Genomic DNA, 25048 nt, shown 5'->3' with positions numbered 1-25048 from the left:
GATCTGGTATATTCTATAAATAAAAATGGATATAAAAATATATTTTCGTTATCTTTCTCTAAATGAAATGTTGCATTTCTTTAACAATTTTTCGTTCAAAATGTTACATGCAACCGATTCTGAGTTTCCCTAATAATGAATTTTTGAAGACTACATTCACAAAAAATTTCGTCTATATGTAGAGGGCATTTCTTCCCAGGACATTGGTAACTGAGCTAATCTTACTAGCCCCTTTTATACGCATTAAATAGATCTGTGCCAATGACAATGGCCAATGTTAGTGCAAATTCAATAAACGATGGGTTCGCGGTGTAGCTCTTCTGAATTCGAAATTGGTTTATCATTAGTGAAGTGACGAATTATTAGCTCCATTATTGCAGCTTTTCAATCGTATAAATAAACATTTACGCTGCAACATAAAACAGAGAGAGGGTAAAAATCAAAGGCATAGAACTTCTGCTTGATGTTGCTTTATCTTTTCGATAAGTCACGCTCGAACGCTCAAAATTACAAGGTAATTCCGTACACTCTCCTTATGCATTGTCCACAGCGTCACAAAGTATCTAGGCGACGTACCTAGGATACGTATAGGGTTCGTTCGTAGCTCTCCATAGACCCAAAACGCACAGATTTATTTAGCTGGCTGATAGACGTTGTTTTAAAGATGCCCGATTATTCTTTAATTGATAACCTTTTTATTGAGTACGGATGGCTCCTATTCAGCAGTAGAGTTCGAAATACTCATATAATACTTGTCGATATATTTCAAGGATGTAAACCCGTTATAATATATGTCTATATATGGACATATCTATTATAGATTTAACCGGCATCATTGCTCACTAACAAATATGTGGATACTTATAACTGCAACATTGGGAAAGACTCACGCATGTCTAACCTAAGTTGTTACTGACTGGAATTTGCTTTCTAATTCTTTAACATCTATATCGCTGAGAATTGTTTACTTACTTCGGTGACAATTCATCAAATTTGATTTTGTTTTGTTGTTTATTTTCGTACCGGAATTACACCTTCGATTCCAAATTGAGTTCAGTTGGTTAAAAATCTTTATGGAGAACAAGGATTTTCACGAAATGGTTTCTGTACTCGAAAGAGGCAAGGAATAAGACAATCACTTGAGAGAGCCGCACCCCTTCGGTTCTTCCTTTAGACATTTGTATCACCTGTCGCTCCCGCACGAAATTTGTTTAATCTTCGAGTCGGCGTAACTTCGAAAGACTCAACAGACCCAAGAAAAGTCCGTCCACACTTTTCAGATTTCCGATCCCAATCCGATCTCATTACATTACCGGACACGCACACGCACAATTTAACACAGTCAGCATGTTTGTTTGCAATAAGTCAACATATAATCGAGGAAACATAACTAAAGAACAAGCCTGTTGCTTTAACCGCGCACTGCACGTGTTCTTCAGTGGGTCAGGACTACTCTAGTATCTCGTCTTCTTCCATTTTGTTTTACACTATTTTCTCGGAAACGAAGTATTGTTATGCTCCCAAGAAGATACAAGGAACAATGACAGGGGCCAGAGATTCACCGCTAAATATGCAAAACGCCGGCGGTATCCACACGGTTATTCTCCGATATTTTTTTCCAGGTCCAGATTTTTTCAGCAGCTACTTTTGATTGTACGCGTCTGTGTTAGGTACAGATATACGTTGACGGAGATGGCCAGCAAAGCTAGCAGCCAAGCCTCAAGTCAGAGACCTCGACTGCTCCGATAGTCCCCGTCGGGCTGACCTAACGACTTAATAAAAGACGTGAACGGGCTACTCTGAACATTGACGGAAGAGATCCTTGTCGAGTGGATATAGCACCCTCGATGACAGCGCGATGAATGATCTAGGTGAGGAACGGACGACACCGTAATACTACTGCAAACGTAACTGCTTTGCCAGCAGAAGAGCTATGAGTTCTGACTGTAGTAGTAGGAAAGATGCTCCTGTTAAAATCCCGCTATGGTGCTGGCAGAAACGTCAATACCAACAACGGAGGTATTAGAGATCAGCGATCATTTACTGTTGTTACTATCATCGTTGCTACACTAAATCATTGTGGCTGTCGTCGTTAGAACGCAGAGCGCCGATGACAACTGCGACTGTTCTATTCTTTCACTACTTTCCTCGATTTTTTGCTCCCTCGCTATTGCCGACATTGATTGGTTTATTGATTGGTGCTGTTGTTACACGGATATGTGCCCGAAGCAGTTTTACAGGACAGCACTTACCGTGACACGACGTTACGGCGAAGCGCTGGCTGTACACAGTGGTAGCGCACGCGAAGATCGGAAGGTTCCGCCGGAAATCGAACTACACCATACATTACTACCGAAGCCCGCTCTAATTATCACTGTTGCCGCTCCACACCTTCGTACCTGTCGTGAGCTGTTAAACCAGCGGCATTGGCCGAACAACTACAATGAATCTGGTCGTTGCAGCTTAACAACGGTTGACACAAGACGGGACTCTGCCAGTGTTCCAATAACAGAGACAACGCTATCAGTAACGAGCTGCGGCAGCGTTAACAGAAGATACTACTGTAAAATATGTACAGCTGTAGTAGTCTTACATAATGAGTATTGGCTGTCGCGCTGCCTGTTCGCCTTCCTAGCCTGTCCCTCTTTAAGCCCACAAGCGCTTTCGGACTCCGTCTGACTCCAGCTCCTATAATGACTACAGTTAGCAGGAGTGCTACCAGCAGGGCCACTGCCGCCTTCTGTCCCTACGATCACTGGCTCTCCATGATGTCGTTTTAGCGGCGGATGGTTGGAGCGGCGAGAGCAGACAGCGGCGGCGGCGGCGCCACCGCCGCGGACGCCGGGTACCTGTTCGGTTAAAAGAGGTCTTGTCCCACCACCAGCGCCGCCGCCCCCACTGCCACCATCTCCGATGCCAACATCGACACCACGAGCTCAGGTAACAACGGCGGCACAGGCAACGTCAACGATTGGAGCCGCTAACTTAGGCGCCGCCACAACTGCCACCAGAGGGATAATGACGACCGCGACGGTTAAGACGACGCCGGGGTATGCAACAGATGCAGCAGCGGGGCAGCGTCGGGGAGTGCGACGGGACCTACGGACAGGCTCTCGATTGCAGCAGAAATGTTGGGCCCGTGGTTGATCGTCGTTTTTCCTTACACTATCATTTGTGTTCCACGCATCGGCTTGCGATTAGCTCATATGCAGTATGAAAAAAAAATAAGTGGGCGAGCTTTCCCTGTGCGGTTTTTATTTCCAACGCCCACCAGTTCTTGCCGCTTCCCGCCTCTTTGAGTGCAATAGCAGCAGCTGCGGAGTTGGCGGGAAGCAGCGGCACGTTCCCTTCTTTTCTTCCTCTTTCTTTTCCCTTTCGTCTGATCAGGAAAGAGGAAAACAAATTCAAATACATACTCACGGACGCACGCACGACAACAACGTCAACTGGTCAACAACACACTATATCATGGCTTAACGGTTTTTCTGATGGTGATGGCCCTTCTTTATCGCTCGTCCAGCGAACGACAACGAACCGAACAAAGGTGCCTGAAAAGCCCCGCGAACAAATAGGACATTTTGTGCCGAAAATGCTCCTACATAAGCCGTTTTAGATACATAAACCTATCGTAGAGATGCTGATTACAATAGTACTGCCTCCAACACACAGTCCCTACGAGGTGCACACGCAGCCGCAGTAGCAGCGGTTGCACCAGAGGCATCAGCTGGAGAAATGACCTTAATCAGCTCTTCTTCCTCTATCGTGCCGTCCTCCAACAACACAACGTTGAAGATGGGAAAGGGCAAGGTAAGTGACGGAGGACAGCCGATGCTAGGGCAGCCAGGCAGGCGACGTGCCTTGGAAACGCCGAGCAGATCTGCGAGGAAGAATAAAAGGCGATGGCAGTAGCGCTGCTGATAGCAGTAGCGCTGCTTATAGCAGTAGCATAGCCCACAGTGAAGCTTATTTCATACAGTAGCGTCCGCTTATCCTGCCACGAACGTTGCCTTTTTTACCTACCGCGAAGAGACAAACCAATCAATAGAAGCAGCGTCACATCAGCAGCAGCAGCATCACCTATAGAATAGAATAGGATAGGATTGGATTGGGAAACGATAATGACAAATAGTGATGCGAACTAGAATTACAAAAATTAGTATAATAACAACTACAGCGACTATATTACCATCATCGTCTGCGAAGAAAGGGCGGAGAGAAAGGATCACTGGAAAGGGTCGAGGAGTCGACGACAGCAGTGGCTGTGTTTGGCGCGTAAAAACTGCGCAGCCATCTGACTCCTAGGCGGGTAGGCTGCACTACGGGTTGAGATTGCACGGAGAGGAGTAAGTTCGTTATGGGAGAGAGATCAAGCGACAGACTATAGCTGAGAGGGGACCAGAAAGGGTGAAAACTGAGGAAAAGGTTCGGGGCTCAACTGAGTACGAGGGGTAGTAGCACGTATGTAAAGAAAGAAAGATCTGCAACACCGTAGCGTCCTGGGTAACCCAGAGCTATCTTGTAAACGTTTAGGAATTTCACGTCGGTAATATTCTACGAAATAGCTTTCTGAGCAGGCGGGTTAGGTGGAAGCGGCTAAGGGCGGATGCCTGTACGGAGCAAAGGAAAATAACAGGGCCATCTACGAATCTGCTGGAAGAGTAGTGCTCATAAAGGACTTGGAGTCTTTTCATACGGTGAAACATGAAACGTATCCCAACAGGAAATGACGGCAGCTGGAAGGAACCTGTCAAAGCTTCTACAGAGAAGCCTGAAGGGACGTTTTGGTCGCTCGCAGCCCGAAACGCAACTACTAGGTAAATGGACGATGATGAAACTGCAGCGGCTTAAGCGAGAAGCAGTGAATTATTTAGATGGACGCAAACATGTACGGCTCCAAGATTTCTTTTGTGAGAAACAAACTTCTGAGCGAGATGTTGTGAACGCATAGCACATGTACCCGATAACAGCGGGTAATGCATTAAATGGGGTTGCTTAAGCGTGTGCCGGTCTAGTGTGCAAATCAAGAGTTCGACTGAAAAAGAAGTCGACCTTGACCTTAGTTGGATGTGTGCCTAAATTTTAATAGAAAATATATGAATGTAAAGGAAATGAATCTGTACACCTAAATATCATTTAAAAAAACTCCCAAGAGAGGTATAAAAACCAGCGTTGATGTAACAGTCGGCATAATCCTAATAACATCCATCGTGACCCTGGGTAAGACGTCTGCGATTTCATTTCTGCTTCTCATATATAGCGTTTTTTCTGAGATTTTCTTCACATGCCTGGATCAATGGTACTTAATATTTCAGGTCACTGATTGAGGCCTTTGGAAGCATACGATAAATGCTAAAATACTATTTGCGTTCTTCTTGAGGTTGCCTGAGGATGGTCTCAATATTTCATCACTTACACTTTCGCAACAAGCAACAATTTCTTTGGAGTGCTGAAAACCTATTTACAGCACATTCTAGTTAATATGTATATTAATATTTAAGCTGATCAAATTTTACTGCGCAAAAAGCTGAAAAAATTAGCAGACAGAGCGTTGGCCAATGGCGTTGTATCGCAGCTACATGATGTTCATATGTGGCTGGTCCTGCTTGCGACACTTTGCAAAAAGAAAACGACTTCCCCAATTTTCCCTAGATTTCCGTATGATTCGCCCTTCCACGTGCTACAAACTTCTACTGCTGAAAGAGGCAATCTTTTTTCTGGGCAAAATTGCCTATTCCCAGGCGTCACGCTAAATATTGGCTGAAGTATAAGGCATATTCGTAAATATTCAAGTCGGCACAAAGTGAGAAGTTATACAGGACGTGTCGTCCAAATGTTTGGCGTCTTCGAAATGGATCTATGCAATTTAAACAATGACGACGACGACGACAACAATGATTATATGTATATAAAGCAGACAATAAATTAAAATCATCCCTGTAAAGACGAAAACTACAGGCTGGTCCTATGGATCACATGGAGTTGTACACCCTATCACATAGACCGATGCAGAATTGCAAGTTCTATTGGCGAGTTTTTGTTGGTTTTTGAGCGGTCCTTAACAAGGCCGCAGCCTTGCATAAACTGTAACACAATTAAAATAAATTTAATTCACTTTTCCAAGCGTTGCACAGGCCTTTCAAGACCAGTTGATTCTATCCACATGCATAACATGACGTATAATTTATACCCATGTTAGGCTTCATCGTTCACCTAATTCAATTTGTACTATTTCCAACCGATCCCAAGACTCTAAAGCCGCCCACATTCGACTATGGCGATAATTATAATAACCGCGCAACTCGCCGCTGTATTCCCATAATGCTATTTTACTAGCAACCTTATCTTATTATCTGCCTGAATCTGTTTCATTGCAGCTATCCCGCGAATGAATTTTTGATGAATTTGTTTACGGAACTGTACACGACTCCAGCTGCTACACTGTTTTCTCATTCCGTGATTAATGTGGCAGTGAAAAAATTGATTGCACGGTCTAAGTGGCGCACAAAGCCACCCATCTTTAGTTGGGGGCGCTTTCAACGCCATCAATAATAGTACAGAGAGATACATTTAAAATTTGGACTTTGTTATGAGTTATTAATAGAAAAAACATTTTCCAGAGCGAAAAGTAGATCTATTTATTGCTTTTCATATTGAGAAATCTACTTACTTATACTTTTTTTTTTTAGTAGTCGCTTAAGACGTATTCATAGCGATAGTTCGGGACGACACCGTCTGCTGTTTAGTGGCGTTCAATTTCGAGCAAACTATGAATAATGGTAGTAAAAATCTTTTTTGCGACAACTACCAGCCTCAATGGCTCTCAGGTATAAAGGATCTTTAAAACACATTTCTGGTTCACATGAGGTCGAGGTACGCAGAAACACCGCTGGCAGAGGTTCATGTTGGTTTAGCTCGGATCTTTTTTTTTCTCTAATTAAAAGGATGCCTAAGTTTACAAGACTTTGCACACGACTAAATTGCACCATTACACAGGACTAATATAACGGTTGAAAAAAAATACATTGTTCTTCGTAAACACAAAACAGCTCCCCCACGGGAATGTTCTCCGAATGCCGTCGGTATATCCTTACGTATAACTCATCTATCATATGTAATCCAATTACTTGCCTTTTCTGTGCGTGCGACTTCCACGAGGAAAAATTATATGTTACTTCGAAGATGATTATCGTATTCATCAACAACACGGGTAGGCACGGATATAATTGAGTTTGTATTTGTCAGAGACTGAATTCAATTAACTCAATACTAATGGTAATGAGAGAAATTGTTTACGAACGTCTGTGGTATATTAAGAAGATCACTTTCCCTTCGATTCATGACAGGCATTAGGTCGATAAGCTGGCAAAGGACGATGTCTTGAAACAAGCACTTACAGAACGAACCTCTAAACTCCACCTACTTATATGATTGATATTCTTTTATATCTCTTAACAGATTCGGTCTACCTTTCTGTACATCGCTTCTAGAAACCTTTAGATGAAGCATAACAATATTTACCTAAAAGCATTTCGTCAGTCACTCGGTTTCTAATGTAAATCTCTAGAACGGGACAGTCCGACTCTACCGTGTGACCTTATGAGCGCCCTAACAGGTAGCAAGTAGTTTACTAAATTCAAAATAAAAATAAAAAATTATACTGATGCGCCATATGTAATTTGTGGTTTCGAATTGTGTTCTCTATATGTGAAATCGCGATCTTCGAATGGACTAGTAATTTCGCTATGGCGTCACGGCATAGCACGTGCAAAGAGTTTTCTGATATCTTTTTGTAACAGGCCACAAAAGTCAAGTTTAAATTCTACAGCGTCACAGATCTCTATGATATAGGCATATTCGAGTCGAATAAAAGTGGTACTTTTTTACAGTAAAACCTAAACCCAATTTAAAAACATGGGACAAGGTTGTATAAAGCAGGACATCACTGATATTGGTACTACTGTTTCTAGAGTCGTTTGCATCGTTCTCGTCTAGAAATCTACGCGTGACATGAGCATGGAAAGACTTGTATGTGCTTCATCTTTGAGGCTTCTTAATAAGCCAACCAGTTCGATCAGAAGTATAATAGAAGCTGACTTTTACCACATGAAATACTCCAAGAGTAAGATAAAAAGGAACTAAAGGTGGTTTTAATTAGATTTTTTAAACCGGTGGCAAATAACCCCGGCTTTTTACCTACGACTCCTAGAGAACAGCTGAGCCGCTTATAATATTTGTACCAGTCAGCAAACTCGATTTCCTTTGCTAGATGCCTGTTCCGTGAAATCGAGTCGCGATACGTGGCCGTAAAAGCAGCTGTAATCATCTTAGACTTCCTACTATTCTTACTGGCCTTATGGAACGTCATGATCAGTACGATGTCGTCTGTACAAAAAGCGATGCTATTCAAAGCGTCATACCGCTTAGTTACTCGCGATACGCCACAGAATCTGAGACGCCATCATCTAGTGCTCAAGTTAGAGTTTACGCCTACCAATAATTAGTCGCAGTTGTTTTTAACAAGTTATCCTCTAATTCAGAATATAATGTTTTGAAAATGAATTTTAGACCGTTAGAAAAAAATTTGACCTTGAGTCAAAAGCGTGACCGACGTGAGCGGCAGTTATGCTGAAGAAACACGTATATCGTTAAGATGGCGTTCATCGGTACATGCAGACAAGGTCATCCAAATATCTGTTTTTATCTTCATGTACCTTACAAATGAGTATCAATTTTGCTCCAACTTGTTCCAACCGCCGTGTAGAGAGCCTAAGCATCTCTGTCAAATGTTTGGTTAACGCGCATACTTGTTGCTCTATATAAGTATTTATATATTCTATAGTTGATCTAGCCAGCATAACGATCAAAGGTATCGGTGTCCACATATAGTTCGCACAAAACCAGGCCAGAGTAATGCAATGCAGGTTATGGAAAAAAATTAACATTTTCAATAATAAAGCGCATGTTTTTAATCACAAATATTTATATATTTTTTTCCTAGCTCACATGTTGTGATTGCAGAAATCAGCAATATGAAATTGTCCAAGTATAAATAAGTATATATAATAAAGCGTTATGCTGTCATTATCTACAAGTATCCTGTTGACTGGACACTAACTTAGGTAAATAATATACATTTGACCCACACGTACAGAATTCATTTAGGCATTATAGAGTTAATACCTTTACAAATATGGCCATCTAAATAAAAGAAAAAGTTAAGAACTGCGGATTACCTAAATATAATAAATGTAAGACTAAACCAATATTCCAACAAAAGCTTTCAGTATCAACCTATCCCGTGAAACGGGAACAGCAGGAGAAATGATGGCCCTTCAAACACCCTGCTCAGATCGTATCCTATAACTGTCTTGAAGAGAGACAATTTACCTTGAAATGATAGCAATAAGCCTATTCGGAGCCGGTTTCTCCATTCAGCCAACATCATAGCGCCTTTTTTAACAAGTAAATTGGCAAAAAGGAACGCGTACCTAGGAGTGAAGAAAAGAAATTCTATTTTTTAAAAATAATACAAAAAGCCGGCTCTGATTTAGGTCAGGAACCTAATACGTTTTAGACATAGAATTTTAGAAAGGTAACAGTAAGTTCTAAGCCTCAGTGATTAATAACAGTAAGAAGTATAAGTATGTCTGACAGCAGTACGTTATGATTTCTTTGCGTCCCTTGGGTGTTTTGAAGCAGGTTGCAAACCTATTAGGCATTACAGACCGCAATACTTCAGAGCTTAGAGGATCCGCTTTCCTCCCATGTGATTATAATCTACGACGGTTATGCAAAACCACGCCGCTATTGATATTCAAAGCATTTTTTTGGTTTTTGTTCAACATGTGAACCGAATAAAGCATCGTATTCATCGCATAATTTTATAAACTTCTATTGTCGTCGAAAATAATTATGCAGCCACTTAATCCCGTTCACGTAAAATAGTCTCAATATCGTACCTTCCCGTTATTCGACCAGTGCCGCTCTCTTATTTTGTGTCGTCCGTTTCCAACATCGTCTGTTCTATCCAAAGGGCTAAAGTCGGCGTAGAAAAAGAATATTCACAGTGTAAACCTCAACGGCTATGTAGTCTATACAGATATTATTGATGTTTATGTGTATTCTAATTAGAACGTGCATACAAATTGATTTCATAGCCGTGTTGTTTCGTAATGTTTAAACTGTCGATGGGGCACTCAAGCTCCTACTTTTCGAAAAGATCCTATAGACCTAAGATGCCGAAATAGGGTAGGTGTCTTAAATATACTATTATGCAAATTTTTTACCTTGGATGCTCACCTTTCGAATCCGCACTGGACTTCAACTTCTGTTCACTACGCAATGGAATTACAATTGGCTTATAGACACTAAGGAACACCTTGAAAGTCTATACAAACATAAACAAATAATAGCGAAATCAAAGAGATAGGTAACATTGCGAACGGACCGAGAGTATTTCTGCTCGAACCAAATCAGCAAATGTTTCCTGCTTAACAAGGAAGTACAGATGAAACGCTTATTTGAGGAAAGGGTTTAGATTAATCGTGCGTATATATTATATGCATCTTTTTGTCTTGGAAAAATCCTTTAACTCGATAGGCCTTATGGGTAGACACTGATAAATAGCGATATCAGCACAAGACATACTCTCATAGTTACAGTAATAAGGAACAGAACATGCAATGACAGTATGAAGAGGATTTTTTGACCATTCCATAAAGTGTGGGCCTATCCCGTTCGCTTCTTTTCAATTGTGTCGCTCTAGCAAACAATGTTCCATGTGTATACTCTGAAAACAGACTTCTAATTACTAACCTACGGAGCGCCCTCTTACGGCTATTTTCACTCAACAGTAGGCTATGGAGCCCTAGTTTTCGCATTTCGGCAAGGTTGATTTAATCCATAAGAACGCAGATGAAGAAAGGGTTGCTCGACAACTTTCAGCCTTCAGTTTAGCTGCGCCTGAAAACATCATATTAAGCATTTACGGAATGAAAATATGTTCATTCTTCGACTCCAATGGCCTATTCACGTCACCAAAGTGAAGAGAGCTCAGAAAAGGTTGAAATTGAGCTCGCACCTTTGCGACGGTAATGTTTATTATAAGTGAAAGAGAATTTGTTTTCCATAAATACAGTTTACCTTCTAAACAGCGATATTATTGGACGATATTAAGGATTTCCCGTATAATAAAAAATGTACTGTATAATAGCAAAATATGACGTCGGTTATATCGCTATAAAGAGCCCTTGTGCTAGCGGCACACTTTAGTATCTCAGTTATGTTTTTCCGAAATTCTTGCCATGATTTCCGCTGTCTAAAATAATGCTAACTCGTCGAAAAATTGTATGCTACTTACATACTGTTTATATAAGTCATGTAGGTTAACTTGAATCATGGTGAAGCCTAAGACTTTACAATGGGCTGATGGTTCGATGTAGCATCCTGTGTGAATTCTACTAAATCTTCAGTTGTATCTCGTTTATAGGGCTCATTTGCGGTCATCAAGTGATGCCCTTCGAATTTTAACAGCTGGAATGGCACGGCAGTCCGCAAATGTAAGATGATTTTAGAGAACGCGATCAAAATATGTTGCAAATTTGTGAAGTGTAGAATAACTCTCATTGTTATCATATGTAGAAAGTGCTTGGTTGTATGACTGCCTTCAACACTAATGCATGGACTGATTTGAAAGCGGTTCCAAAAAAATGAACAGGTCCTATGAGTTGCACGAAGCTTGTGCGACAAGAAAACGTCAAGGCTCGCGTAACTACGAGTGTGGCAGCTGCTTCTTTGCGGGCTTCGATATGGCTTAGCCATTTTGTGGCAAATACAGAAATGTTGCTGGCAGAGATGTTGTTCGTTTTGAACAATTTTTGATTACAGTTATGCACACGGAACGAGATTAACATACGTGTATGTTGTTGTTGTTTCTAATAGTTGTTATTTATTAGCAATTCGCAGAACAACATACATATCACTCTACGCTCGAAAACGGAGCCGTTGATCTTATTTTCCAATACGTGGAAGATATCCCTTGCTCTGCATTTATATATACAAAAAGGTCGTGTCAAGGTCGTCAAGCGAAGCTTGTATGGAATTATCCCTTGCTGTATAAGCCGAACCTTACGGTAGGTTTTTAGTAGGCGAGGGGAGGGCTGAACCATGATTTTCGAATGTGGCGAACACTTATGAAGAAAATTGTGCCCACTGTATCCACAAACGAAATAATACGTGGAAAAAATTCTACCGTGATGAGTTTTACTGAGTCAGCTGAAGGTACAACTAGTGGATAGAGGTGACTAATATTTAAAAGGTAAAACGCGGCAAAGGTGCGGCCAAGTAAATAGTCGATTTTTTACCAACTGACAATTTACAAAGTGCAGTCGGTGCCTATCGCCTCTCCATAAAAATTAGTTTGTTTCATGTTAATTCCCCCCTTCTAACTATGTCACTATTACCGTTAAGTGTATTTCAACTTTCTGCGTATATCGCCACCATCCTGATAGTAAATTATCGCTGTTATTGTAAAGGATCGTCGTACTCTAAAAAAAGCTGCTCGTGAAGAACTTTAATTACGCCAACAAAGTTAGACAAAAACGTAATACGTCGAAACAACTAACGAATCAAATTGGCTGTGTGTACGTATCTATCGTATATAAGTTTCGCGAATATCACCTGTTGTAAGAAGGACCATTAACACAAGCGGGCGACCGTTGTCTAACGAACGGCTGAGACAAATACAGCATTCTATTGCGGGTCAGAGACCTACTGCTAACTTAGTACATTAGTTCGCCAGTGTATTGATAGGTATTCTTGTCTTTGCTACCCAATCAAGCATCAATAGAATTATATGTATCAGTTTCTGTGCACTAAAAAGCGTCTGCACAGTGTAAGCTCCATAGCTGTTCTTTGCTGGAAAGCATACTTATTTTGAGTAAATTCCAGTTATCCTTCCCTCTACGTACGGTATGAGCGCCACTAACTGAAACCCTTTTGACTCTTATCAAGGGAGCATGCACCAAAAGTGATAATCGTTAGGTTGCATCTACAGTTCATCTCAAAATAGTCCCGAGAGGCCATGTGACAACGTCGTGGCGACTCTGTTGGCTGCGAGGGCGCAGCCTATTAAAGGTGAATCTGTTCCCGAACGCTGAGAAGCTTCCAGCCTAAAGTAATATTCGTAGCTTCTCGGTACTCTCTTATGAAGAATTTTATTTTTTACAACATTTCGTTTCTACAACAAACCTAGTCGTGTAGAAATAGTCTCTATACCCCTACTGCTGCGCTTTGGTTACTCTATGTATAAGTAAATAATGTACTATGCCTAGTTTCGTGTAACCTTTCCATTTCTGTTCAGGGTATAAATCGAAGCCCACATTCGAATCGCGACTTTCTATTTAAAAGCGAACGGAATATCATTTACGATTATTTCCGTTACGTTCCGAGCTTCACATCCGTTATTCCCGTTAAGCGTCCGATAGACTGGCCTTCAGCACGCAAGGAAGTGTTCTCGCACCCAACAGGAGACTATGTCGAACCAAGAACCACAACCGTTCATGGGCCTATGATGGCTCAGTGAATGCCTCTTGAACTGAAGACAGTTCCGTCACACGACTTGCGAATGATATTCACTAGACATATATTTGTTCGTTCCTCATCAGCTCGCAGTCTGACATCGTCATCGACCTTTAACGAAGTCGTTAACGAACAAGACACAGATACGTTAGGTTTCTACAAGCTAAGATGTAATATGGAAATTTACGCCACAATGCATTCCAAAACGAACAGAGGGTCATTTCGTGAAAAATAAATACTTCTTACATCAAAACAAACGAGTTGAAACGTTGTTTACATTTCCCTTTTTAAGTATTATATACATATGTACGTAACGCATATGACTAGTGAATTGGATTGTCAATCAAACAGCAGTTGAGCACTAATGACAAAGCGCCAATAAACGCCATCAACGGATATACTGCGTATTCATTTGAATTTTTTTAGGGCCAAGGGTATGATTGACATCTGAAGGGGTGAGCAAGTTATGTTTTGTCGCAGATCTTTGCAGATGGCATAGCATCGAGAGCTACCCGGGATCAAGCCAATATGCCGGTGGCTCTTCATTGTGTCTCCAATCGACAGATTAATCTCACTCTTGACTTAAATACTCCATTCATTGGTGCTGTCATCAGAGTCCCAATATCCCATCTTTCAGTAACAAAGCAGCTGACTTGAAGATTACTGAAAACGTTTAGAAAAGAGCAAACATTCAATACAAATCCAAGTCCAGATCGCTACTATATTCTTTACAGATTAGTGGTCACCGTTAGACAAATCTGTCAGGTCGTATGTCAACCTGTGCTTTGGATTGAACGAAGAAAACTGCAGCAAAACCTGAAACCTCAACACAGAAGATATAAAGCCCCCTATCTTAGGGTAGCATAGCTCAAGATTAGGTTTTGTAATTGAAACGCACATACTGCTGAGTAAGGGCAAGTTATGAGCAGATTTGAACTATTACTACATAAAATTGCTTTTGTCACTTATCATGAAAAAGAGCCTCTATGAATCATGAAATTTCACCTAAACGATTATTGTTCTGTCACATTGTTGTGGTTTTAATATTTTGAATGATAGCACACTGGGTCGAGTTCCGGTTAGGCTGTTATTGGCCGATATCCTTTTTTGTTGTTAGATTCTTCTCCTGCAACTTTTTGTCATTTCGGGAACATATATATGTAATCTTACGTAGGTGCTTCAGTCCTAATAAGAGCCTAGATTTTGTAACTATTGGCATCGTATAGTAACAACTGTGTTAACTATTGCAGAAACAACGAGACAACGACCCAGGAATAAGGGATTCTCTCGACGATTGATTGTATTATCAATCTACTGAGCGTATTTGACTAGACCCAGCGCCAAATTTGCATTTCGGATTCCGACAAACTCGACGTGTTGTGGTTGAACTGGCTCATAATGAACAGGCGCACTGTCACCTTCAAACACGGCCATCTCCATTCTAATGCTGGAGCTACAAAGTGCGGTAGCCACTAGCAGCGCCTCTGATCAGAGCAGTTTTGAGCAGTCGCATCTCTCTCGAAACGTTAACTAGCGAAGCGTTCTCCATGACACTTCGATCTTCATCTCAATCCGTCAGTGTCAATATTGTCGGCACGCCATGCGCGCTTCATTGATTTGGAAACATGTCGAAAATTTCTTGCCGTAATCATTGGCAAAGGGTCGCATCTTGTTGACTTGCTACTGTGTCTGCTCGAGCCGAAATATCGGTAAGTGGTGATGGACGAGGGGGTGCTGCTTAGGTAGGTCAACAAGATGCAACTCTCCGACCAAAAGTAGACATGACGGCGGCATTTGTCCGTGAGGGATACGCGTCTTCCGTTCTGCTAGTGGTGGTGACTTCGCAATGACTCACCTCATACAGTTTATACTGAAATTTCGATCTGTTTGAAGCAGCCCGAAAGAATCTAACATGTAGATTTGGTCTCGTTACATTTTCACGCAGCAGCAACTCGTACGCAGTTCCGATTCTGCTCCATTCATGGGAAGGTCACAGTGTAGGAAAAAAATATGAGTGTTTTTTCCTTTCGAGAAAACTGGGTCAGCATCCTCGACTTATATTTGCATCTCTGTGTATTTGGATGAAGGTATGCATGCGTCATGCGTATTACAGCAATAGAACAGATTGATCAGCGGTAACTACAACAGCATTTAAGAAGTTCAGCTGTTGTATTCTACTTAGAAATAGACTTAGTTTGGCAGTACGATATTTCCGCACGTTCGTGGACCTACGTTAGAACACCGTTAATAATAACTATGGTACCGTTTTTTTTTTTCGAATGGATTGGACACTATTTGCAATATGTGAGTAACTTCTTGCAAACATAACTTTCTCACGTAGGACTACAAGAAGCGCTGAATAGGCTAGAACAGAAATAAACTAAAAAAATACATATGCGTGTCTCTATCTAACCTCTGCGCTCCTAGTGACTTTACTGAAATTAATTTAAATAGCTACTTTTTTTTGCTTATTACTATTATTATGTCCTTGTTTTTCTCCTATATATTCTTCCTTCGCCACTTTACAAATAATTTTCTGATGCGCACCGGTCAGGTTCAAGTTCAGCTCTGGCTTTGCTCATTGTTTTCTTTATTAATCGAGTATAAAATTGTATACTTTTTAAATTGTTAGTATCTGCTAGTTCAGATAGTTTCCCTGAACCTTCTAAGCGAACTATAAAAGGCCGCAATAATGTCCGACCTCACAAAAGCATTAATTTGTATATGCGACCCCTACGATGTAGCGATGTGTGCTCACAGAAGCTACCCCTGAATAGAATAATATAGTCACATGTGTCCGATACGATCTACATGTGTTCCGTCTTACACTTGACTTGTCGCGTACGCAGTTTGTACGATAGCGTTTTGGAGTGTGTGCGGTGTTTCCAGACAGGATTTAGGAGGTCTTCTATGTGCTGGTCATGTTGAAATAAAAGTAACTTTCTTCATCTGTGGCCTTTGGGATTGAATCGTGTAAGGCACAGAAGTTGTTTAGATATATTCTTCTGTCCATATTGCACTACGGAAAACGTCACTAGAAAACCTGATTCGTCATATTCAGCGTTGGGGCGCATAACTTCTATTAAAGAAACAGACGAAAATAGATTAAGACTGCTGACTTCAGCGAAAACTAGCTGAACACTTCGTCCACAAGCCTTACTTGCTTTCGAATTAGGGTGACTTGGAGGCTCTTCGTAACCGTCGAAGCTTGCCTTTTTGGTAGCAGAGCTGCAGCACTATCTCTAAAACAGATCCGAAGCGCAATGTATTACTTGCAGTGGGCGAAGACAACGAGGAGATGATATTTGAATGAGAATGTACAACAGCAAGCAACGGTTGAGGCGTGAGCTTGGAGCTTCTGAATACCCTTCGGTCTTCTGTAACTGGCGGGTCACACTTGAAAGTGTAGCGTATATTGCACTCCGTTGACGATTTGATGTGTTCGGTAGAAGAGAACGCGTTTGTCACGTCGTATTCAGCAGACCGACATCCACCTATGTAGCTGCGCTCGATGCACAGCGCTATGAGGTACGATCGTTTATGGGCTCGCCTAGTTTGCGACAGCTTCTAATTTGCACAACTCGACGTACGGTCGCTGCTGGCCACAGTAGAACAGAACAGTTTCACGCACATGTCACCGTTCGTTTAAAATGAAGAATCAACGAATGGAAGCGAGAGAAAAACGCACTCAACTGGGGCTCGCTTTGACAGCGAACGAGCGTTTGAACGGTGAAGTCGATTGGCGACAGTACAGGGTTCAGGTGGTCGGATAAAGGCGCTGACCCTAGACGGAGTTCCACACGAGAGATGACACTGAGACTAATGCGGGAAAAAGGCGCTGGCATCAAAACGTTGAATTGTATCGCTTGCAGCAAGAAGAGAAGGAACGGATAGATGTTATGCTATTAGAACGGGACAGGCGACATGGCAAGAACGACGGCGAAAAACGACAAGGAAAGCACAATGATACTATTGTGAAGGCTGAATGAGCCAAATCGACGTGCTGAGTAAACGCAAAATGTGCTGTAACATCCCTTTGAAAGTGCCGCCATTTCTCCCATCAAGCGATCACTGATCTGAGCATGACAAGATGAACTCTTTTTCCCGACAACGCAGCGCGGCATATTCATCTAGTTCGTAGATTCATCGTTTTAATTAAGATTGAAAGACCGCTAACGTGACTCTTCGGCGTCAACAAACCGCACGGGCCAGTCATGCATATAGGAATATTAGGATAGGACAGAGACCAAGAACCTCTTACGCGCAGTCGGTGAAAGGACGGCTGTATGACAAGGAGACGGCACCGTCTGGGAACTGAGATACATTCGCTGAAGATGCACCTATAATATAGTCAAAATAAAGTAAATTTTCTCAACACAACGAGTTAGCTGACACAGCCTCATGAACGCAAGCTTGAACTAGAAAATTGTGGCAATATTGGTTAGACGCTGTTGGCATTCATTCGTGAGTATTTAGCCAGAGGACGAACACATACTCTGAAGCAAAACGTTGCGTTACTTAGAATTGGAGCCCTTTAATGTTTTGGACAAAGTGTATGGCATGAATACTTAAATCTTCCAGCTTCTGTAAAATGGCTACGAAGTTCTCTGCATAGCGATTTTGCGAAATTGTGTGCCGTTGAAAAATTGATCCAGTTGAGAAGATGAGGAACGAGGCCATCAAATAAGTTTACAATCAGAGGGAGAACAAAACGACTTTGTTCATATTTGCTATATATAAATAGTGGAGGCAAATTTTAGGTCGCAGCATGCAAAGAGCCTGCGGCTTTTTTATGCCCTTACTTTAGCCATCGTAATTGAACTTAGAGGCTTAAGCGTTAAGCTATTATTGATTTCTTTGTTACTCTGCTGGCCTGAGAAGGCAGGTGTCTCTGTACCTGTGATCCGTGGGAGTTTAGGCCTTACACCTACCAATCTAGTTGAAACATCAGCGAACGTTGCACGCGAATTTAATTTCTCTAATAACGTCGCTTCGATTTGCTAGATTTTCTCGCACTGAGTAAATCGCGCTTAGATCGCAAATTTGCTTTAACCTGTTGAGTAAATAATAGCTTGACCAATTTTTCTCGCTCATATAAAGTTCTATAGTTATTTTTCCGCGGTTTGTGTATATTTAAGCGCAATTCCCGTGACAGGTTTTTGCTTTAGTCCCCGAAAAGCAATGTGTTCAAGCCTAAGCGGTGCACTTTTCGTGCCTTCCCAATACGATCCGAAGCCTAGCTCTTTATACGATCGCAAAAAGCTAAGTGTATGCATTGTAGATGTGCAACAATGAGCGGGCAGCACCGGAGTTAGGAGCAGAAGGCCTCCGGTGTGATCAGACCTAGGCAAACTGACGCGCTCTTACAGCTGCGAACTCATTAGTAAAGTAAGTCAAAGTACACATTATGTATGCACATTAAATATAAACCGTTAAAAGTAAACGTACATTTTCCCAGTCTGCAGACACGTGTTGATAGCTGGATTGCTCTTTCGGAGTAGGGTACAGTTGGCCATTATAGTCAGTATTTAGAATTATAAAAACAGCTGTGGTATACTATTGCGATATTAACTAGTATTATTTATACACACCCTTTATCAGAGCTATAAAGTAGCTCGTGAAAGATTCTCTTTTATATTTAGAAAGATAGTTGCATATAGTTAATTTTCTGAAGACTAATTCTGCAATAAATGCACGGTAGTCGCCCTTTGCAGTATCATTTCGCCAGCTCGCTTGGAAACACTTCATCATTAAACAAATAGTAATGGTAGAGACTTTTTGGCCAGCGTCCGTTCCCAGGAAAGTGACTGGGTAAAAAGTGAGAAGCCAGAGGCTCCTGGCCGTCCTTGTGCCATAAGTGAATGTGCGTGCGTGCATGCGGGTGTGTGTCACTATGGGATTAGTGCTCAGAAACGCTGCATTCTGCTCACCAGCCAGTACTTATTTGGCTGGGGTTCTAGTTCGCAAAGCGAGCGTTACCGATTTGTTGATATAGCAGAAACGACGTGAGACACTCGAACCCTCAGAATTAAAATAGATTGGACTGTTTGTACCTATGTGTGGCTGATCGCTAAACGTTTGAAGTCAATTGGACTCTCTATTGCTTAGTATACGATACTATTCTTATCACTTACATTTAAATGCATTGCTCGAGAGTGGTTACGTTAAAAAGTTAGCTAGTTTTCTTCCGTCTCTTTTAAAACGAGTCTGCTGCACAAATTTGCTGTTTCAGTATTTATTTTGACCTAGTTAGCAAAGGCTTATTCGCCAATATTGGATATAAAAGATACTACTTTGACATATAGTAAAAGAAGGCTTTTTTTTTTTTGAGGTCGTATAGTATGCCTCGCCTCGTGGAACCCAATACAGGATATCTGAGGCTGCTTCAGACCGTTCAAGCTATAGCGCCATCAAGAGCAAAAATATAGGGTAAATTTACGATGCTAAATTTTTGTTACATTAAAATTTCGTTTTAGGAGAATTGTTATTAAATTTTTTCAACGTGTCATCTAGATCGTCGCTCTAATCGTGGTAGCCATAAACGATGTTGAGTAGACAATTCTAAGCACTACCTGTTTTCCTACCGGAAAAATGCTACCTGATGCTCTCTTTTCGCTGGCCACATATTTAGTTTCCATAAAATCCACCGAATGTCACACAGATATTGGGCCGCATGATGAATGCTTGGCCCACTGAAAGGTACGTGCCCAGTAAGAATACCATTTGTTTAAAGGCTGGATAAGCACAAGTCGATGATTTTTGTTTGCTATGAAACAGCTTGTCTGGCGGCATTATACATTGCTACAGAAGCCACGAGTGGCTTTGTTGCGACAAAACATTATGATACATAGTCCGTTGACACGACTAAGCATCTAAATGTATGATATTCATAAACGATTACATATCTAGCAAGACTTAAGCTCCACTGTGAATTACGCCAAATCAAACGTTGTCAATTAAAAAAAATCAGAATGACTGCCTTGGATGTCAGTGATCAATAGCATCATTTTATGTGTGTTATGACTCGCAGTTGGCTGACATTCGGTCGGGATTTCTGGAACCCAATAACGCTGTTATGTGGAACATCCAGATACAAGGTTGTACGTCAACAATCAGATTATCCCCCCGATTACAGTCAATAAATAGGAGATGATCGCCAAAGGAGCGATTTATTTTGGTGTTGACCGGCACATTTAACAGGTTATCTTTCTTCTCTCCCGGACCTTCTTTCGACAACGATGTTATCCAAAAATTCAGCTCTAATCTATGTAACTAAACGAAGGTAACAATCAGCTACCATTCAGGGGACCATACAACACCGTCACCATTCGTCTGCCTTTGATCGTCACGCCACCTTCTCACAGGCGTATTTGGTTCCGCTCGACATTTATGCGTTCACAGCAAACAGTGCATAGTTACCAGCGAATTCGATCAGCCATAGAAGTTTACGCCAACGAAGAAGAGCTACGTTGAACTGTGGAAGAACTGCTCTGTCGCTACCGAGTTGGGTTCGACCCGTTCTGATTGAACAATGGAATCAAGCGAAGCTCGGGGCGCTACTCGCTGTCCGGCACTAATATGCACTGTCCTCCAATGTTGTGTACAAGCTGTGTTTGCGAGTTAGCAAAATCTGTCCGGAGTAAAGTTCTTTTGCTCGCGGTACATCTCTTCGTCGGCGATTGTTACAACACGCCTCCGAAGTCCGATACAACTTCAGCAGGAATAACCACTACGGGTGGTATTACTGTTTCTGCTGATCGCCGCAGAAGTTCTACGTCAAGGCAATGAAACTAGAGGCGGTTTCGGCACTTTGACTGCACGGGTGGCCTATCTGTCGATTATAGCCGTGATGACATGTTCGCTATCGAAGATCACTCGAGCGGGGAACCATCTCGTAACACAAAGACAAGGGGAAGTAGTCCAAGAATACAAACTTGAAGAGTTATGCGGCAAGTCAATCAAGGTAATGTCGCCCCAGTGTGTCGCGATATGGCAACCTCTGAAAAAACGAAGTGAGCTGAGCGAGCCTTCTTTCTAAGCAAGGACTTTTTATTGTCTTCTTACCTATACACGAAAAAATCGAGTCTTAACCCTCAAGTTTACCATTATGGTGATTACAATAGCATCCCCGGCTTCTGCCTAGGATAAAACGTTAATGAAGTGGTTTTCCGAAAGTTGAAGCTGCCAAAGAATTCAGCCAGCTTATAACGTATGAAGAACACTACCTAAACACATGGCATGGATGATGTCGCAGCTTTGTTACAGAATACCCACTGTCAAGGACGAACTTTAGGATTAGATTGGAGACACAATGATTAATGAGCAACGATATAGTGAAGCTAAAAAGCAAACCTTTCCTTTTTGTTTTGAGGCTGAATTGATGTTAAGTAAAGGATACATGTATATTATTATATACCCAGATCTGGTTACTCTAATTGGGATAGGTTTCCATGCAGTTATTAAATAAGCGTGCACTGCCTAGTTATTGCAGCGCAGGCTCGTCAATTAATAGAATAGATAAATAGAAAGCTCCTAATAAAAAAAGACGCATGATCTACCTATGGCCAGTTTGAAGAACGATACATTCTTCAGAGCTTTCCCTTATACCATCTTCTTTGTTTTCGTAATAAAAGTTCATTTTTTTTTTTATTACTTGATGTTTTGTTCATCTTGTTCCTATCGATGGAATCGACGGTACATTTCTGTGGAATCTAGTTTGCACGCTTACAAAGTCAGAACACTATACATGTAAATACGACTTTGGCAAATTGAAGTAAGGGCATGTAATATACAGGTATCATGATGGCGTAGTCAGTGGAAAGCTTCTAACGATCTGTTAATTTAGTGCTAATGTTAATGTTAATGCGCATCGTCTTTCTATGCTGGCTGCAAAAACAAGAGCAACTATGCTGGTAGAGAAAATAACAACAGCTCTACAACCATACATTTCACTTTATCGTTGGCGGGGAATAGTGAGAACAATTCTCGCTAGTAATAACAATAAGCGATCATAAAATAAAACTTAAGTTGGTTCCGACAGTTTCCAATTTTAGAATATAAACTTTTCGAAGCTGGGAAAAGTACACAGGTATGTACGAGATTATTAGAGGACCAGCATAAGGGCACCCGTCGTATCTTGAACATTCTGTGTATGGGAAATGCTCAAACTCGCTGAAGTCAATTTGCATGATACTTGACGGGCGAACAAAAGTACTTTCACACTTTTCGTTGTTCGTGTGATATTTTGTGCTTGTTCCAAGGCACAAATTGTCGCCTAGACATCATGCGTCGAAGCGTCTACCAGTAGGTACAGCAATCTCAATAGAAACAGTGTGGGTGTCTTGTTTCCAAGAGAATTTTGCTTACTTCTTGCCCCATATTGTCATCGACTCGACAATGTCCTTGGCTACGACTTGACTGCCAAACGAAGACAGGACAGCGAAAGGACAATTGCACAAATCACGAGAATCACAGGCCACCAACATCTGTCCGTCTGCTAGTGGGCGCTCGAGTAGAGCTCCTCGCCTAAAGCCACTAAGCACAAGCGGCGTCAAATGACACAACTGACCTTTGTTGTATACCTGTCGATACGACGGCGTAGTGTTCGTGTTGACCGCCTGAAAAAGACGGAGCAGGACGGCATTGTTCGATACAGCGTAGTAGCAAAATAGTCCAGCGACGATTCAGGTCAGGATGACACGGGCCGTACTGAGCGGTTAAAGAGGCATCGTCTAACAACGCGTCGTGTAACATCACTTTGAACAACAAATCCACGTAAGACGTCTAGTTTTCGACGTGGTTGATTGTCAGGACAGGTACGGGTCGAGACCAAACCTTATTTAGCTCTTCTGCATATGCAGGACACGTATATCGTTTTGTCGAGACGGGACATTAACCTTGTTTGGAAATTATATACAGAAAATGAATACCGTTGGATAACACGGTTGTATTTATTCGAGGTAGCAACGTTTAGAGAACTTCTGAGTCTTTTCTTCGAACGAAGAGATGATCCAACGCCGACGACCTCCCATTGAGTCGACTGTATTAGCCCTCCACCAGAACTTAATTGTGTTACCACAGGCGCTTGAGCTAACAGTGCAGTCAAATCGAAGTTCAAACTTTTGCTAGTCCGAGTGCTGAAAGTCTCTACCTTGCATGGCCAGTCGTTCTTGGCTGCTTAATTTACAATGATTTGATCGATTAGGCACGACGAATCTTCGACGATGTTATTGAGTTCTACCGTTCATACAACACAAGGTCGATTATTACTCATTGCGCCTGTAGAGGTCAACTTTCGTTAGTGCCTAGCGAAAAAAAAAAAAAAAAAAAAGGTTCTATTTGGATAATTCATTTCGCGAAATTATTCTTGGTCAATGTGATCGCATTCAGTGGTCAAGATTCCTGCTTCTACATCAGCCAGATCCTGCTAGTCTCTTTCCGATTCATTGCCCGCTCTATGGAAATGTAAAGTTCGTGCAAGAATCGTGTAGATTTATTTATTGGAGCTATATTTACTTCAGTTGGATAAATGCGTGCAATAGATTGTAAAGGGTACTAATTTACCATCATTGGAACTTCATGTTATTATATAAGAAATATGTGACAAAACGGCAAACATTGTTCATGCACTAGAAATTTCTGAACACAACACCATCACAAGGTCTTTAATTTTTACGCCACTATAATTTATAGAATTCCTATAGTGTAGGCTTACGGAAATTTTATGAGAGCGTGCACTCGGAGCAGCCCAGTTCAGAGGCTGGGTGCATCATCAACGGACAGATACTAACCTTCGATATACCCGAAATAAAAAGGCGTCAAGTGCCATTTGACTGATAGACTCTTCGCGTAAGGAACGCATGCTTTATCACGATTCTTGATCTCCTTGAAGCTACTCCATACGAACGGACACTTCAATGAACGAGGTACCTAGTTTCGGTTGTTACCCGTTGCTCTTTTGGACGACCGATGATGATACTCGCTTCGCATCCTTACGCATAGAGCACAAGAACAACCGTACGGACCTGATATGAATCGATATTCTAGCTACTGTTTGAGCATTATTATCGAGCACTATTGTAGCCGCAACACTCCATTCGGTAGAGTACATATATAGTTCGAGTATCATATAGTATCGTGCAGCCCTAAGCTTCTGGTCTGTCCTTATCACCAGCCACATCATGCGTTGAGCATCCTGATGATAATCGTGATAGGCGATTCCCAATAACTGGCAAAGCGGGACTGCGCTTACTTATAACTTTAGTTCTCTGAGGGGTATTGGGCATTACCGTGCACTGCAGACAGGTAATCTTCTTGAGATACGGGCGGGCGTGGATTACGGCGGACTAAAATATTCCCTGAAATGTTCATTTGCGTTAAGCTGGAGTTAGCAGTCAATAGATTCAATTCCATACATTTTATTTCTTTCTATTTATCATTATCAGATGACATATTCAGTTTAATGTACTTG

At 41.6% G+C, this 25048-nt stretch overlaps 1 protein-coding gene across 1 annotated transcript in view; it reads right to left on the bottom strand.

The window, feature by feature from the left end:
* Window positions 1-2286, bottom strand: part of LOC111265391 (adenylate cyclase type 6) — a 58664-nt gene extending 56378 nt beyond the window's left edge. The window contains exon 1 of the mRNA XM_022842012.2: window positions 973-2286. The gene's annotated coding sequence lies outside the window, so the exon portion shown is untranslated. The remainder of the gene's footprint in view (window positions 1-972) is intronic.
* Between the last annotated feature and the right edge of the window lie 22762 nt (window positions 2287-25048).

The sequence above is a fragment of the Varroa jacobsoni genome, unplaced genomic scaffold, assembly GCF_002532875.2.
Source record: "Varroa jacobsoni isolate VJ856 unplaced genomic scaffold, vjacob_1.0 scaffold_968, whole genome shotgun sequence".
NCBI lineage: Eukaryota > Metazoa > Arthropoda > Arachnida > Mesostigmata > Varroidae > Varroa > Varroa jacobsoni.
The sequence above is the reverse complement of the archived record's forward strand: the minus strand, read 5'-3'. Positions and strand labels throughout refer to the sequence as shown.